The sequence below is a fragment of the Canis lupus genome, chromosome 10 (genome assembly GCF_011100685.1).
Source record: "Canis lupus familiaris isolate Mischka breed German Shepherd chromosome 10, alternate assembly UU_Cfam_GSD_1.0, whole genome shotgun sequence".
NCBI classification, from domain to species: Eukaryota; Metazoa; Chordata; class Mammalia; order Carnivora; family Canidae; genus Canis; species Canis lupus.
This window is the reverse complement of record NC_049231.1, coordinates 32,092,355-32,106,032: the sequence shown is the minus strand read 5'-3', so window position 1 is coordinate 32,106,032 and position 13,678 is coordinate 32,092,355. Positions and strand designations below refer to the sequence as shown.

At 44.1% G+C, this 13,678-nt stretch overlaps 1 long non-coding RNA gene across 1 annotated transcript; it reads right to left on the bottom strand.

The window, feature by feature from the left end:
- Positions 1-7,737: 7,737 nt before the first annotated feature.
- LOC111097670 lies at positions 7,738-13,014 on the bottom strand. Its single transcript, XR_005365662.1, has 2 exons — positions 12,085-13,014; positions 7,738-8,137 (listed from the first exon to the last, which is right to left on the bottom strand). It is a non-coding gene; the product is annotated as an uncharacterized LOC111097670 (long non-coding RNA).
- Positions 13,015-13,678: the final 664 nt, after the last annotated feature.

Genomic DNA, 13,678 nt, shown 5'->3' with positions numbered 1-13,678 from the left:
GCTCATGGGTGGCAAGGCATGGAGGAGTCTGAAGTCACTCCTCCATAGAGGAGGGTCCTAGGAATTGGGGAGATAAAGGAATCGGAAGGGCAGGGAGTTGGAAGGTAACCAGTTGAGACTAAGTAAGGTGTTTAAGTCACTGAAGAAGTTGGAGCGGGTGTAGACAATGGTGATGAGCATGAGAAGCGCGTTGTATGGGAGTAGGACAATGGGTTTCGTGTTGTTCCTTAGGTGAACAACCTGGCTTTGCCTGGCTTCAAAGGCATTGAGTTTCGTGGCTTGGTTAAAAAGTTGCCACAAAACCCTCTCTGATGACACCACACTTTAAATGATATTTGTATTTATTTTATATTTTATCTCTTTGTGACCATTAAGTAACTCTGGAAAGTTGCGATGCCTGGGTGGCTCAGTGGTTGAGCATCTACCTTCGGCTCAAGTTGTGATCCCTGGGTCACGGGATAAAGTCCCGCATCGGGCTCCCTGCAGGGAGCCCGCTTCTCCCTCTGCCTATGTCTCTGCCTCTCTCTGTGTGTCTCTCATGAATGTATTAATAAAATCTTTAAAAAAAAAAGTAACTCTGGAAAGTTCACTAGCATTTAGTACATGAAATAAGAGTAATATATACAGCATACCTTGCCCAAGAGTCCAGCAGCTAAGAAAGATGCTCAATAACTTATTTTCCTTTGTGTTTTCTGCAGGTTGAAAAAAGTATACTCTTCTTATGTAGAAAAACTTCAGAACGAGTACAGAATAAATCAAGGGCTGGAGAAAAAAAGAATATAGTACCTTATTTTCTTCCCTTTGTGGAATTTCTGGGGACAGGAGAAGGAGAATAAAGTAGCCAAGGTAAAAGGAACAGGGTTTGGGGAGTAGAAATGGGATGCCCTTCAGTCTTCTGATGTGGAGAGATGGCGTCTGCTCCTTTGGCCAACAGTTTTTGATCTGAGGGTCACATAACATTAACCCTGGACACGTGAACTTAACTCTCATCCTCTGGACTCCAGGGGCTATAATTCTTAGTTGAATTTGAGAGCAAAGTCCCAGGAGGCCAAGGAAAGTGTTTCATAGGATGAGTCAGCATTAGCCAGCTATAACCAAACCAACCAAGATGTCAGATGGTGCCTTTCAAAAAGCTTCTGAGCTGTTTTGGTCTAGACAAAGGTTGTTTTTAAAGCCCCCAAAGTTATCATTGTCATCTCCCCAAAATGGGTAGCAATCCTACTTGTTGCCCAGGGAACAAGACTTTTGATGACAATGCGGTCTGGTGGGACCTCTGACGTGATCACTAAGGCAGACTCTCTATCTCTGGGGGAGCTCTCCGCACCCTTCTCTATCAACACTGCTAACCCTGTCATCTCCTGGTCAGGCAGACAGACTGCTGGGAGAGAGCAGAGGGCCTGGAAGAGCTTTAGCGCCTCCTTATTGGCCCGCAAAACCATAGAACCATTTCCAGCTCTTTGTTTGTTTGTTTGTTTGTTTATTTATTTATTTATTTATTATTCATGATAGACATAGAGAGAGAGAGGCAGAGACACAGGAGGAGGGAGAAGCAGGCTCCATGCCAGGAGCCCGACGCGGGACTCAATCCCGGGACTCCAGGATCATGCCCTGGGCCAAAGGCAGGCGCCACCTTTGAGCCACCCAGGGATCCCCCATTTCCAGCTCTTTGATTATTATTGTCGTGTTGCGTGTGTTTTACTCGCAGGCTCCCTGGGTGGTGAGATGGGTTTTTAATCCTTCCGTAGTTACTTAGCTGGGTCCTTTGGTGCAAACCTGTCAGCAGCCTTTTCATGTAGGGTTACTCACTGCCATTAACCATGGCCAGAATGAAACCACAGATGTTGCAGAGGGAAGTGCGTCCAGACAATAAAACTCTCCAAACTGGTTTTTCCTACAGAGCAAGCCTCGAGGGGGCCACTCCTGAAGACGTTTCTCATTTCCCTGACAGTGGGGAAAAAAAATCACTGAAGGAGGAATCCTATCTCATAGTCATGGGACTAGAAAGAGCCTTGGAAATTGGCCTGATGCCAATTAGTGAAATGAAGGATTAAATTGTGCAAGGTAGAAACATATCTCTTCTCTCCTGAAAGACCTCTAATGACAGAAACTCCCCATCAGTTAACATTTTTGGAGAGCCTACTGGCCGGCAGGCTAGCCCCTATATATAGAATTCTCATCTGGTCACAGCCGTCCTGCAAGGGATTTATTTTATGTCACTTCCATTTTAAAGATGAGGAGCTGATGCTCAGAGAGGCCAAGTAACAAAAGTGGTAGCAAACTGTGTCTGGTAGGTCTTCCTCCATCCATTCGTCAATCAGAAGAAACTGATTGCCTGATGGAGCTTAATTTTAGGAAGTGGAAGAGCGTCAACAAACAAGCATAAATATGTTTCAGGTGGTGACAACGGCTAAGAAGAAAAATAAAGCAAAGACTTTTATAACTCATCCTTGCTGTCAGTAAACATCTTCCACAGTTCTGAAGCAGCGCCCTGCGGATTCAAATGACTGGACAACTTTGAATCATAACAGCATATTTGAAGATTGACACTAAGTAAGCTTTTTTTTTTTTAAGATTTTATTTATTTATCCATGAGAGACAGAGAGAGAGAGAGAGAGAGAGAGAGAGAGAGGCAGGCAGACAGAGACACAGGCAGAGGAAGAAGCAGGCTCCATGCGGGGAGCCTGACATGGGACTTGATCCTGGATCTCCAGGATCACACCCTAAACTGAAGGCAGCGCTAAACCGCTGAGCCATCAGGGCTGCCCACTAAGTAAGCTTTTCTTGTTGGAGACCCACGGTTACCAGACCGCTGAATATCCACGTTAGAAAAAAATGAGGGACAAGTACAACAAAGTGTGTTTGGGGTCCTGGCTGATGAGGGGATCCCAATCAACCCCTGTTCACATTCACAACAACCAAGCTTCGTGCAGACATCAAAACACTTCCTGGTATGTATTAGTTTGAGACCCGAAGGGAGAGTAAAGTGTTCTCTACAGAAGGCCCATGACTTCAGCTGAACCTTGACAAGGGAGAAAGAAGGTGGAATCCAATCCTAACGTCAGTGCCTCTTGGCTGAGTTTCCTTGGGCAAGAAATATACCTCTCTGACCCTATTTCCTCATCTGTAGACTGTAGATTAGTTAGTAACACCTGTTCCATGTCCTAGGGTTGTGCTAATGAGGAAAGGAGGCTACGTAAGTCAAAGATCCCTATAAACCGGGAAGTGCTGTCATCACTATTGATTTGCATGGTTCTCTGGAAGGTAGGGAGAGCTTTGCAGAGAAGTGGGACTACTCTCTGCAGTCTGAGGGAAATTCTACTCAACGTAAAGTCAATTGGTTAAATTCTTAAGTAGAATGACAGAAATAGTCCTGTAGTAGTTTTTCTCATGTTGTGTAACGAGCCATTCCAAAATGTAACAACCACAGCAATGTGTTATTTCTCACAATGGAGACTGTGAGATTGACGGGGAGGTTCATCCAGGGAGGCTCATCTGTTGGCCTCCGAGAGGCTCACAGTTGCTGTCACAATGCAGCTAGAACTCCTGGATGGATGGCCCAACAGGGCCTCTCTCCGGGTGGTCCTTCATCCTCAAGGAGATCTGGGCTTCTTTCTATGATGATTTCAGAGCAGCAAGAGGACGAGGCTCGAGGCTGCCAGTCTGTGGAGGCCAAGGCTCAGGAGGCACACAACGTCTGCATTCTTTTGGCCAAAGCAGGTCAGTGAGCCAGTGCAGAACAGAGAAGGAAAAGAAACTCCACCTCTTGATGTGAGGTGACTGCAAAGTGGTGTCCAGGGTAGGAGAAATTTCTGTGGCCATGTTGATAATAGAGCTACACAAATATCTTTATATGTTATTTTTTGTTTTGAAACAATCTTTTAAATTATTCATTTGTTTCTTATTTTAGAGAGGGATGGGAGGAGGGGCAGAGGGAGAATGAGAGAGAGAATCTTTTATTTTTTTTTCTTCCCTAAAGATTTTATTTATTCATGACAGAGAGAGAGAGAGGCAGAGATACAGGCAGAGGGAGAAGCAGGCTCCCTGCAGGGAGCCCAACATGGGACTCGATCCCGGGACTCCAGGATCACACCCCAGGCTGAAGGCGGTACTAAACCGCTGGGCCACCGGGGCTGCCCAAGAGAGAGAATCTTAAGCAGACTCCATGCCCAGCGTAAAGCCTGATGCAGAGCTCAATCTCATTATGCTGAGATCATGACCTGAGCTGAAAATCAAGAGTTGGACACCTAACCGACTGAGCCACCCAGGCACCCCTGAAACAATCTATTTTTATATGATTTCAAACTTACATTAACATTACCGGAACAGTGCAGAGAACTCTCACATCCTCATTCACTCACATTCCCCAGTTGTTCATATTTTACATTTGTTCCCTTGCCCACTCTAATTAAGTACTAATAATCATTAGTCATTTTTGGAATCTTCAAAAATGATGTCCCATCACCCTTCAGCACTCCAGTCTGTATTTTTCCCAAACCAGATCTGATGTGTATTTTTCCAACACCACCAAGCAATTCTCCAATTCTCAATGGACACTAATGGGTGTCCTACAATGTAGATTCTGACCCGATCTACCTGGTGATAGCCTCAGTCCAACACTGCTCCCAATACAGATGTCCAGGTTGTTACCTGTGATTCTTGATGTAGTTTTTTTTTTTTTTTAAGATTTATTTATTCATGAGAGACACAGGCAGAGGGAGAAGCAGTCTCCCCATGGGGAGCCCGATGTGGGACTTGATCCCAGGCCCCCAGGATCATGCTGAGCTCAACCACTGAGCTACCCAGGTGCTCCTCTGATGTAGTTTTTTTTTTTTTTTTTGAATGTTGGTGAAGTTGGTGGGGTCCGGAGCCAATGACCAAGAAAGAATTATTGGGACATCTTTGGTGCAAAAAGGTGGTTTTATTAAAGCTTGGGGACAGGCCCCATGGGCAGAAAGAGCTGCTGTCTGCTGCCCCAGGATTGTGAGGAGCAAGTGATTATACACACCTGGAGGAGTGTTATAATCTGCTCAAGTATTTGTCAATGGGTTGCAAGTTATAAGGACAGTTAATTTTATCTACATTTCCTTCTGCCTTTGTCTCCCATATTCATTCGATTCTCTGGCTATAAATCACAAGTTCCCATGACTCCGCCCCCTTGTCCTCTGCTTCAACCAGCTTGCTAGAGCGGCTCACAGAACTCAGGAAATGAGTTCACTGACTAGATTACTGATTTACTACAAAGGACATTAAAGGACACAAATAAATAGCCAGGTGAAAAAATTCAGAGAGAGGTAGAGAATGGTCTGGAAGGGTCTGAACACAGAGGCATCTGACCCTGTGGAGTTTGGGGTACACCACCCTCCTGGCATGTGGTTGCAAACTGGTTCACTAACCTGGAAGCTCTCTGAACCCTGTTCTTCTGAGTTTTTATGGAGGCCTCATAACATAGACACGATTGATAAAATCATCAGTCATTGGTGATTGAAGCTAATCTCCAGCTGTTCTCCCCAACCTGAGATCAGAGGTGGAGCTGAAAGTTACAACCCTCTAATCACTTGGTTGGTTTCCCAGGCAACCAGCCCCCATCTTGAGGGGCTTTCCAAAGTTCCTGCCTTAACCTACACTCAGGTGTGGTTGAAAGGGGCTTGTTATGAATAGCAGACACCTTTATAGCTCTTATCTCAGGAAATTCCAAAGAGTTTAGGAGCTTTATGCCAGAAACCAGGATGTAGACCAAGCGTATATATTTCTTAACTGTAGGTCACAATATCACACAAAAATACGAACACGTACGAACACCAGCTCAGGAAATCAACATTTATACATCACTACTGACCAATTTGCAGATTCTGTTCAAATTTCACCACTGTTTCAACAATGTCAGTTTTTCTTTTTTGGTCCAGCCAGGATCCTACCCAGGAGTATACATTGCCTTTAGTTGTGTCGTTCAGACTCCTTCGGTCTGGAACAGTGTGTCAGCCTTTCCCTAGCTTTTCCCTGACAGTTCTGAGGGTTCATACCTTCATTCTGTAGGAAGCCCCTCAGCCTGTTGCTCATGACCAGACTCCGGTCACGCACTGCAACAGAACTTCTCAGAGATGGTGCTGTGCCCTTCTCAGGGCCTCACACCAGCAGTGGTGACTTGTCCCATTAGTGACTGTGTTAGCCATGGCCACCTACTTTTGTTGCTGCTTGCCTGGTTTCTCCACCTTAGATCCACCACCTTCCCCTTTGTAGTTGATTAGTATTTGGGGGAGGGAGAGGTAGTCTAATATTTTGTCAATATCTTGTTCTTCACCAGACTCCCACCAACTAACCTTGACATTCACTCATAACTCCCATCTGCCCCAGTCACCTCCACAGTGGTTGCCAAATGCTGATTCTTTATTTCTATTAGTTCTTCCATACTTATTTATTCTCTATAAAGAAGGGCTTCCTTGGGGTCCCTGGATGGCTCAGTCAGTTAAGCATCTGACTCTTGATTTCAGCTCAGGTCTTGATCTCAGAGTCGTGAGTTCAAGCCCCATGTTGGGCTCAGTTTGGAATTAATTCTAGTTGATTATAACTTATTAATTTTTTTTAAGATTTAATTTGAGAGACAGAGTGAGCAAGAGAGAGCACAAGCCTGATGTGGGGCTAGATCCCAGGCCCCTGGGATCATGACCTGAGCCAAAGGCAGATGCTTAACTCACTGAGCCACCCAGATGCCCCTAATCTTATTATTTTTAAATATTTTTATTATTTTTAAATATTATTTTAAATATTTTTAAATATTATTGTTAATTGTTGAAATTGTTTCTAATTTGACAGGGGGAGGGGAGGAGCCCTTCAAGCCAGTTCTTTTTGATCTGTCCCATCATTCATTGAGCATTTCATTATTTTTTGGTCTGAGCTTTCTTTCTCCTCTTTCTCTCACATGTAAATGTACACACACACACAGACACACACACACACGCGCACGCGCGCGCGGACTTAACAAGGGTTAAACCCCACAAATGACATGCAAACTTTTGTGTGACTGTACATTTCTGGGAGGAGAGTCTAGCCTGGCTTTCATCAGATTCTCAGAGAAGGTCCCTGACCTCTGAAAGTTTAAAGACCCCGACTAACATCTCAAGGAATTCCTACGATTTTTTCAGGTTCCTTCTCATTGGGGGTTAGCCCTCTTGCTATCTTAATTACTTCCACCCTAAAACAATCTCCAGCTTATGGGATGTGCTCGGTGAATGTTAGGCATTAGGACTGTAAGGGAGGATCCTCATGTTCAGGGGCTAGACCCTTCAGAGTCTGAGTCCTGACTATCCAAGTGGAATTTCCAGTTCGACTGGTTGTAGAACTTACTGAAATAAATAACAAAAAAGGTGTTGCTGTTTGGACAGCGAGGAGGCAGATGTTACTTCCTGCTGTGCCAGGGTCTTAGGAACTGAGCAGCACAGCACCATGACAGCCCTGGGACTGGATGTTGCACAGTGGAATCACCGGGTGGTCCTGCCTGCTTCAGGGTCCTCCCTCCCCACCCCCAGTTTAGCAGTGGTTAGTTTCTTGCAGTTAAGATGGAAAATACATTGCTGTTCTGGCCATGTCACACCTGAGATGGTATTGCTCTCTCTTTCCCGAAAGGCCAGAGCTTGTGCAGTGTTATCTTCAATGCATTGTGAACTGCTTTATGGCATTCATTTCCCTTTATTTCACTTCACAGATCATTTTCTGGAAGCTTCCTGTAGGCAGGACTAGGGATTTTGTTGTTGTTTTGTTTTTTTAATCGCAAAACAATGTGAGACATGGGAAAAACTCTCAACCAAAAGTGAGAGCCGCAGCTTGCTGGGTGAAAGCAAACTTTCAGTTCCTTGGGGTTCCTGGGCTTTGTTTCCTTATCTGGCAGGGGCAGCAGGATTATGGGCTGTCACACGTAGTATTATGTGACTCCATTTTATGTAGTTCCTGTAGTATTTGACTTTTCAGATGTTTATCCTGTTTCCACGTATAAATGAAGAGCACCATTGAAGCCTGTTTCCTCTCTGAGAGAAGGGACTTTGTCTCCCTTTGTTCTCTGCTGGGTCCCCAGGACCTGGAAGAGTATTCACAGAACACAGTGGAGAGGTGGGCACCGTCCGGCTCTCACGGTACCCATATTATTCTGGGAAAGACAAAAGAAAGAGAAGTACAAAATTCCAGGTATAAAATAAGTAACAGGGATAAGGACAGCATAGGGAATTTCGTAATACTGTATTAACTTTGTATGGTGAGAGGTGGTGACTACATTTACATGCTGAGCCCTGCATGATGTATAAATGTATGTGATTGTTGAACCAATCACCACGCTGAACACATGAAACTAATGTAATACTGTATATCAACTATGCTTCAATTAAAAATATATTGTAATAGATTTGTAAGGTGATGGATCGTAAGTAGACTTACTGGGATCATTTTGTAATGTCTAAAAATATTGAATCATGGATGTACACCTGACACTAGTAGGATTTATATGTCAGTTATACTTCAAATAAAAGAAATAGGAGAGCACAAATATTCAGAGTATTCTTTAGTTGAAGCTGCATTTAGCAAGGTAAGCTCTCTGGAGATATATTTTTTAAAGATTTTATTTATTTATTCATGAGAGAAACAGGGAGAGAGAGAGAGGCAGAGACACAGGCAGAGGGAGAAGCAGGCTCCATGTAGAGAGCCCGATGTGAGACTCGATCCCAGGTCTCCAGGATCACGCCCTGGGCTGAAGGTGGCACTAAACCGCTGAGCTACCGGGGCTGCCCTCTCTGGGTTTTTTTTAGTGGGTTTGTACTAACATGAAATCTGTTAAGGGCATAAATCATTTGAGAATCACATAAACATTACTTTGAGGATCTTTAAAATATGTGCTCTTCCAAAAGTTTGGTAGGAGAGCATTTACCCTATTAGGGCAAAAGGATAATTAAATAAGAATAGTATGAAAAATGGAAAGGATAGTATCTATTTCATGGAATTGTTCTGAGATCAAAATGAGTCACAATATGTAAAAGGCTGAGACCTGTGCCTGGTACACAGTGAATGTCATGTAATGGTAGCTCTTGTTTTGCTATTAAAATAGCCGCTTGCCCAAATATCCTATTGAAACTGCTCTGGTGATTTGCTGGTCACTAAGTCCAGGGGATCTTTGCAGCACAGAACGAGGTCAATGGAGACACTTGCTCCCATTTCGGTGCCCATAGTTTGATAATAGTCTATACATCCGTTCCTGGGGGCCTGGAGGACAGGGACCAGGCCGCCAGCCCCACACTCAGGACAGAGCCTGGCTCACTGGTTCTCAGGAGCTGCTGAAAGACGGACAGTGTGCCACCAAGGAGAGATGGCTTTGCCTGCCCTGTGTCCTGGCCTTGGCTCCTCTTCCCCTCTCATCAGTAAGCAGAGCTGCACCCTCAGTCCTCTCATCCCTGACCTGGTTCTCTCACAAATCTCATTTTCTCTAAAATCTAATCATCTGTTTAGAGTCTCTCTTCTGAGCTCCTGTAATACAACTTCAGTTGCCACCTCCATGTCCTTGGCACCTTGAATTCAGCGGGTCTAACTTCTTTTTTTTTAAGATTTTATTTATTTATTCATGAAAGACACACGGAGAGAGAGGCAGAGACACAGGCAGAGGGAGAAGCAGCCTCCTTGCAAGGAGCCTGATGTGGGACCTGATCCTGGATCCCAGGATCATGCTCTGAGCCGAAGGCAGATGCTCAACCACTGAGCCACTCAGGCACCCCAGCGGGTCTAACTTCTTACAGCCCTTTGGAAATCAGTTTTCCCCAGCACTTCTGGGTTTTTGAGAGAACTGCCTGCATTCAGTACCTCAGGCACAAAGTCCTGGATTCAACATCAACTCCTCTTTCTAGACTCTAGCCAAAAGATCTAGTTCTCTGTGCCTCTATGGCAGTAGTTGTCAGTCTTACTGCTATACAAGCTAGGAATCTTTTGGCTACAAGAAAACCCAACTCAAACTGAGTTAGGCACAAATAAAAAATTTTCTCTCCTACATCTCTGGGAAATCCAGGGATATCTTGCTTCCATGCACAGATTTCAAATCTTTAGTCACAGGGACTCTCCTGCTTTTCTCTCTCAGCTGTTTTCCCTTATGTGGGCTCCGTTCTCAGGCAAGTTTGCTCATGTGGCAAGATGGCTGTCAACAAGTCCCGCCTTACATCATATCCTTACAACAGCAGGGGAAGAGAGCACCCTGTTCTCAGGTAATCTAGAAACACTTCCTGGATCAGCTTTTATTCTAACTGGATCAAGTGCCAATTCATCAAATGGTTTCTGGGGCTGGGGGCTTGAGGTGGAGGACGTGATGCAGAGTCTGGGTCTAGGGGTGGAGTCGATTCACCCCAACCACATGAATAGAGAATGGGGCTGGAATGGTTGTCCAATAAATATATGGGTTCTATCACCAGGAGAAAAGAGGACTTATGTGGGGCAGGATTTCATCTAAGAAGACACCTGCCAGTCTTGAGATGGCAGATAAGGATCTGAACAGGTAAGTGATGTAGGCACAGAAATGAAGTATCTTAGAGATAAATACCCAGGAGTTAGAATTGACAAGACTTATACGAAGGTGAGGAGAGAGGGAGAGAGAGAGAGAGAGAGAGAGAGAGAGAGAGAGAGAGAGAGAGAGAGATATGCAGGAATCCAATTCTGGCTTAGATGATTGGTGGGTTGGTAGTGTCTTTCCTGAGACCGAGAAGGCATTTTGAAGGTGATGACTGAGTTTACATGGTAAATTTGAGATGTTAATGGATCCTCAGGTAGAGATGTCCAATGGATGTGGGTTGGAGATGATCATGGGGTCCCCAGCCATAGGTGATGATTGGAGTCTTGGAAATGAGTGAAAAAGAGACATGATGAACATACATAGTGAGAAGAGGGCCAAGCTCAGCCCAGTGAAACCATTTTTTTTTCCCCTAGTGAAAACATTTTAAGGAGTGTGCCAAGAGTGGTTAATAGCTTCAAATACTGCAGAGGGTAAGTAAAAGCTAAACTGGTCCATCTAATTAGCAACTACAAAGTAAATGGTGACTTTGGTGAGTAGTTTCATTGGAATGGTAATGGCACAAGTCAGGATTAAGGAGAATCAGGGATGGTATGGGAACTGGAGAAGGATAGGCCATAGGGTAAAGACATCCCTCTGAAGGAGCTTGGCTGTGCTGGGAGATAGGCCAGAATATAGTGTCTTTCCCCTAAAGCACATATGCTTTGTGCTAATCAATCAGCATCTGTGGCCAGCATCTGACCTGCCTCAGCAAGGCCAAGCCATCTAATTTAAAATAAATTTTGGGGGGCAGCCCCGGTGGCGCAGTGGTTTGGCGCCGCCTGTGGCCTGGGGTGTGATCCTGAAGACCCAGGATTGAGTCCCACATCGGGCTCCCTGCGTGAGGCCTGCTTCTCCCTCTGCCTGTGTCTCTGCCTCACTCTCTGTGTCTATGAATAAATAAATAAAATCTTTAAAAAAAAAATTGGGGGGATGCCTGTGTGGCTCAGTGGTTGAGCGCCTGCCTTTGGCCTAGGGTGTGATCCTGGAGTCCCGGGATCGAGTCCCACATCAGGTTTCCTGCATGGAGCCTGCTTCTCTCTCTGCCTGTGTCTCTGCCTCTCTCTGTCATGAATAAATAAATAAAATCTTTAAAAAATAAAATAAAATAAATTTTGGTGAGTCCTCTGAGAATTGGAAGTCCCAGACTGGACTTGCTGGTTCTTGTATTGAATAGGAAAAGCAGCACAAAATGGTTACATGAGGTAGTGTGACATCAGGAAAACAGCATTAAACCTCATAGCCAAAAGACCTAGTTCTCTGTGCCTCTATGTCATTAGTTGGGTGCCCTTGGGCTAGCTGCTAGACCTTTCTGAGGCTGTATTCTAACTAAGCACCAGGGAATGGCTCAGATAATCCACCCTTCCTTATTCGGTAAGAACTAAAACTATGTATAAACACTGCGTAAACTACAGAGCAGGAATGGTGACTGTTAATGTGTTAAGTACCTACTATATTCTTGGCACTTTATTCACTACATCTGCAAACTACTGCAAACTACAACTTAAGTCACCACTTACTTCTCTGACGTGCCCCTTCCCTGTAACATTCTCCTCTCGATGGATCACTGGCGTTTCAGAGATCAGATACCAGTTCTAGGGCAAGAGCTTCTAAAGATCCGTAGTCATTAAAATGACTTGGCATACTCCAACGTGCCTGACGGATAACACCACCTTCATAATCAGCAAATCCAGATGGCTACAAATCATGCTCTCTGGATATAAAAATCTCAATAATCAAGCACTAGAGCAGATGCAAGAAGAATGATGTAAGTAAAAAGTATAGAATGAGCTTAAGTAAACTGTGTGTTTGGAATTCCAAGCACAGGGAGTTCCTCAGCAACACAGGTAAAGTCTTCAAGGAGACAGAAAACCTTTATAATGAACATGGGGAGACTGGCAGTCTCGAGCAGGAAAAATAAGAAAAGCTTAAAAAAAAAATCTTTATTCTGTGCTTAAGTTTTTGGAGGCTATATGAAGTATAATTTGGAGATCACAATGAGATTTTCAAGATTTAAAATTCAGTATTTAAATTTTCATTTTCTTGCTGCTCCACTAAAGTTACCAATTAGAAAATTAATGATTCTTCATATTTTGCTTACGTCTCATGAACTGGTTTTCCATCCATATGCTGATGACAGGGATGATAAAGCCCCATCATCAGTGTGAGGTTTTGAGATTATTAATTATAAAAAGGACTGATTGTAGAGGCCCTAAAAAGAGACCGAGATGTACAGCGTTAATAAGGACTCCTTTCCATGCCTGAAAGAGCCAGACAGTGCCTTACTGAAGGGTATTTTAGCTGTGTGTGCATGGCCGAGGGGATTGTTACCTAGGGTAATAAAAACAGCTGGTAACATCTGCTTTGAATATTTATTTTTAAGTGAACTTCTGCCTTAAATGGGAAAATAACATCTCTAGATAAAGAAAACAATATACTTTTCTTTTTGTTTTTTTTTTTTAATATTTTTAAAACATTTTTTTTTTTAATTTTTATTTATTTATGATAGTCACAGAGAGAGAGAGAGAGAGGCAGAGACATAGGCAGAGGGAGAAGCAGGCTCCATGCACTGGGAGCCTGATGTGGGATTCGATCCCGGGTCTCCAGGATCGCGCCCTGGGCCAAAGGCAGGCGCCAAACCGCTGCGCCACCCAGGGATCCCTATACTTTTCTTTTTGAACTCGAATGTTAACCATTACTTTCTGTGGTCATCAATGGGACCGAGCTCATTACAAATGCTACATACAAGAAAAGCTCATATGGCAGAAACGCCAACACAGAAACTATTCTCTTTTTATTTCCTTCTCATCTGCTCCTCCTCATACCTCCCTGGAATATTTTCAAAGCATCTAATAAAACTCAATTTATGTATTTAAGATGATGCACAGCATTTCTTGCACCGACATCAGTTAGTTTTGGGAGGGGACTTTGCTTTGAATTAGTTTCAAACAACATGTCATTAAGCAAGCCCGGTTAGGGGGAGTCTATACTCCAATGCTATTCACCTCTAGAGAACCTAGTGCCTCCCAGAAGCCTGTTCCTCATCCTAAAGTGCCCTCCAGCGTTCCCTGGTAACCTGCATCCTACATCATGTGTGCACAACAGTGGCCGGTC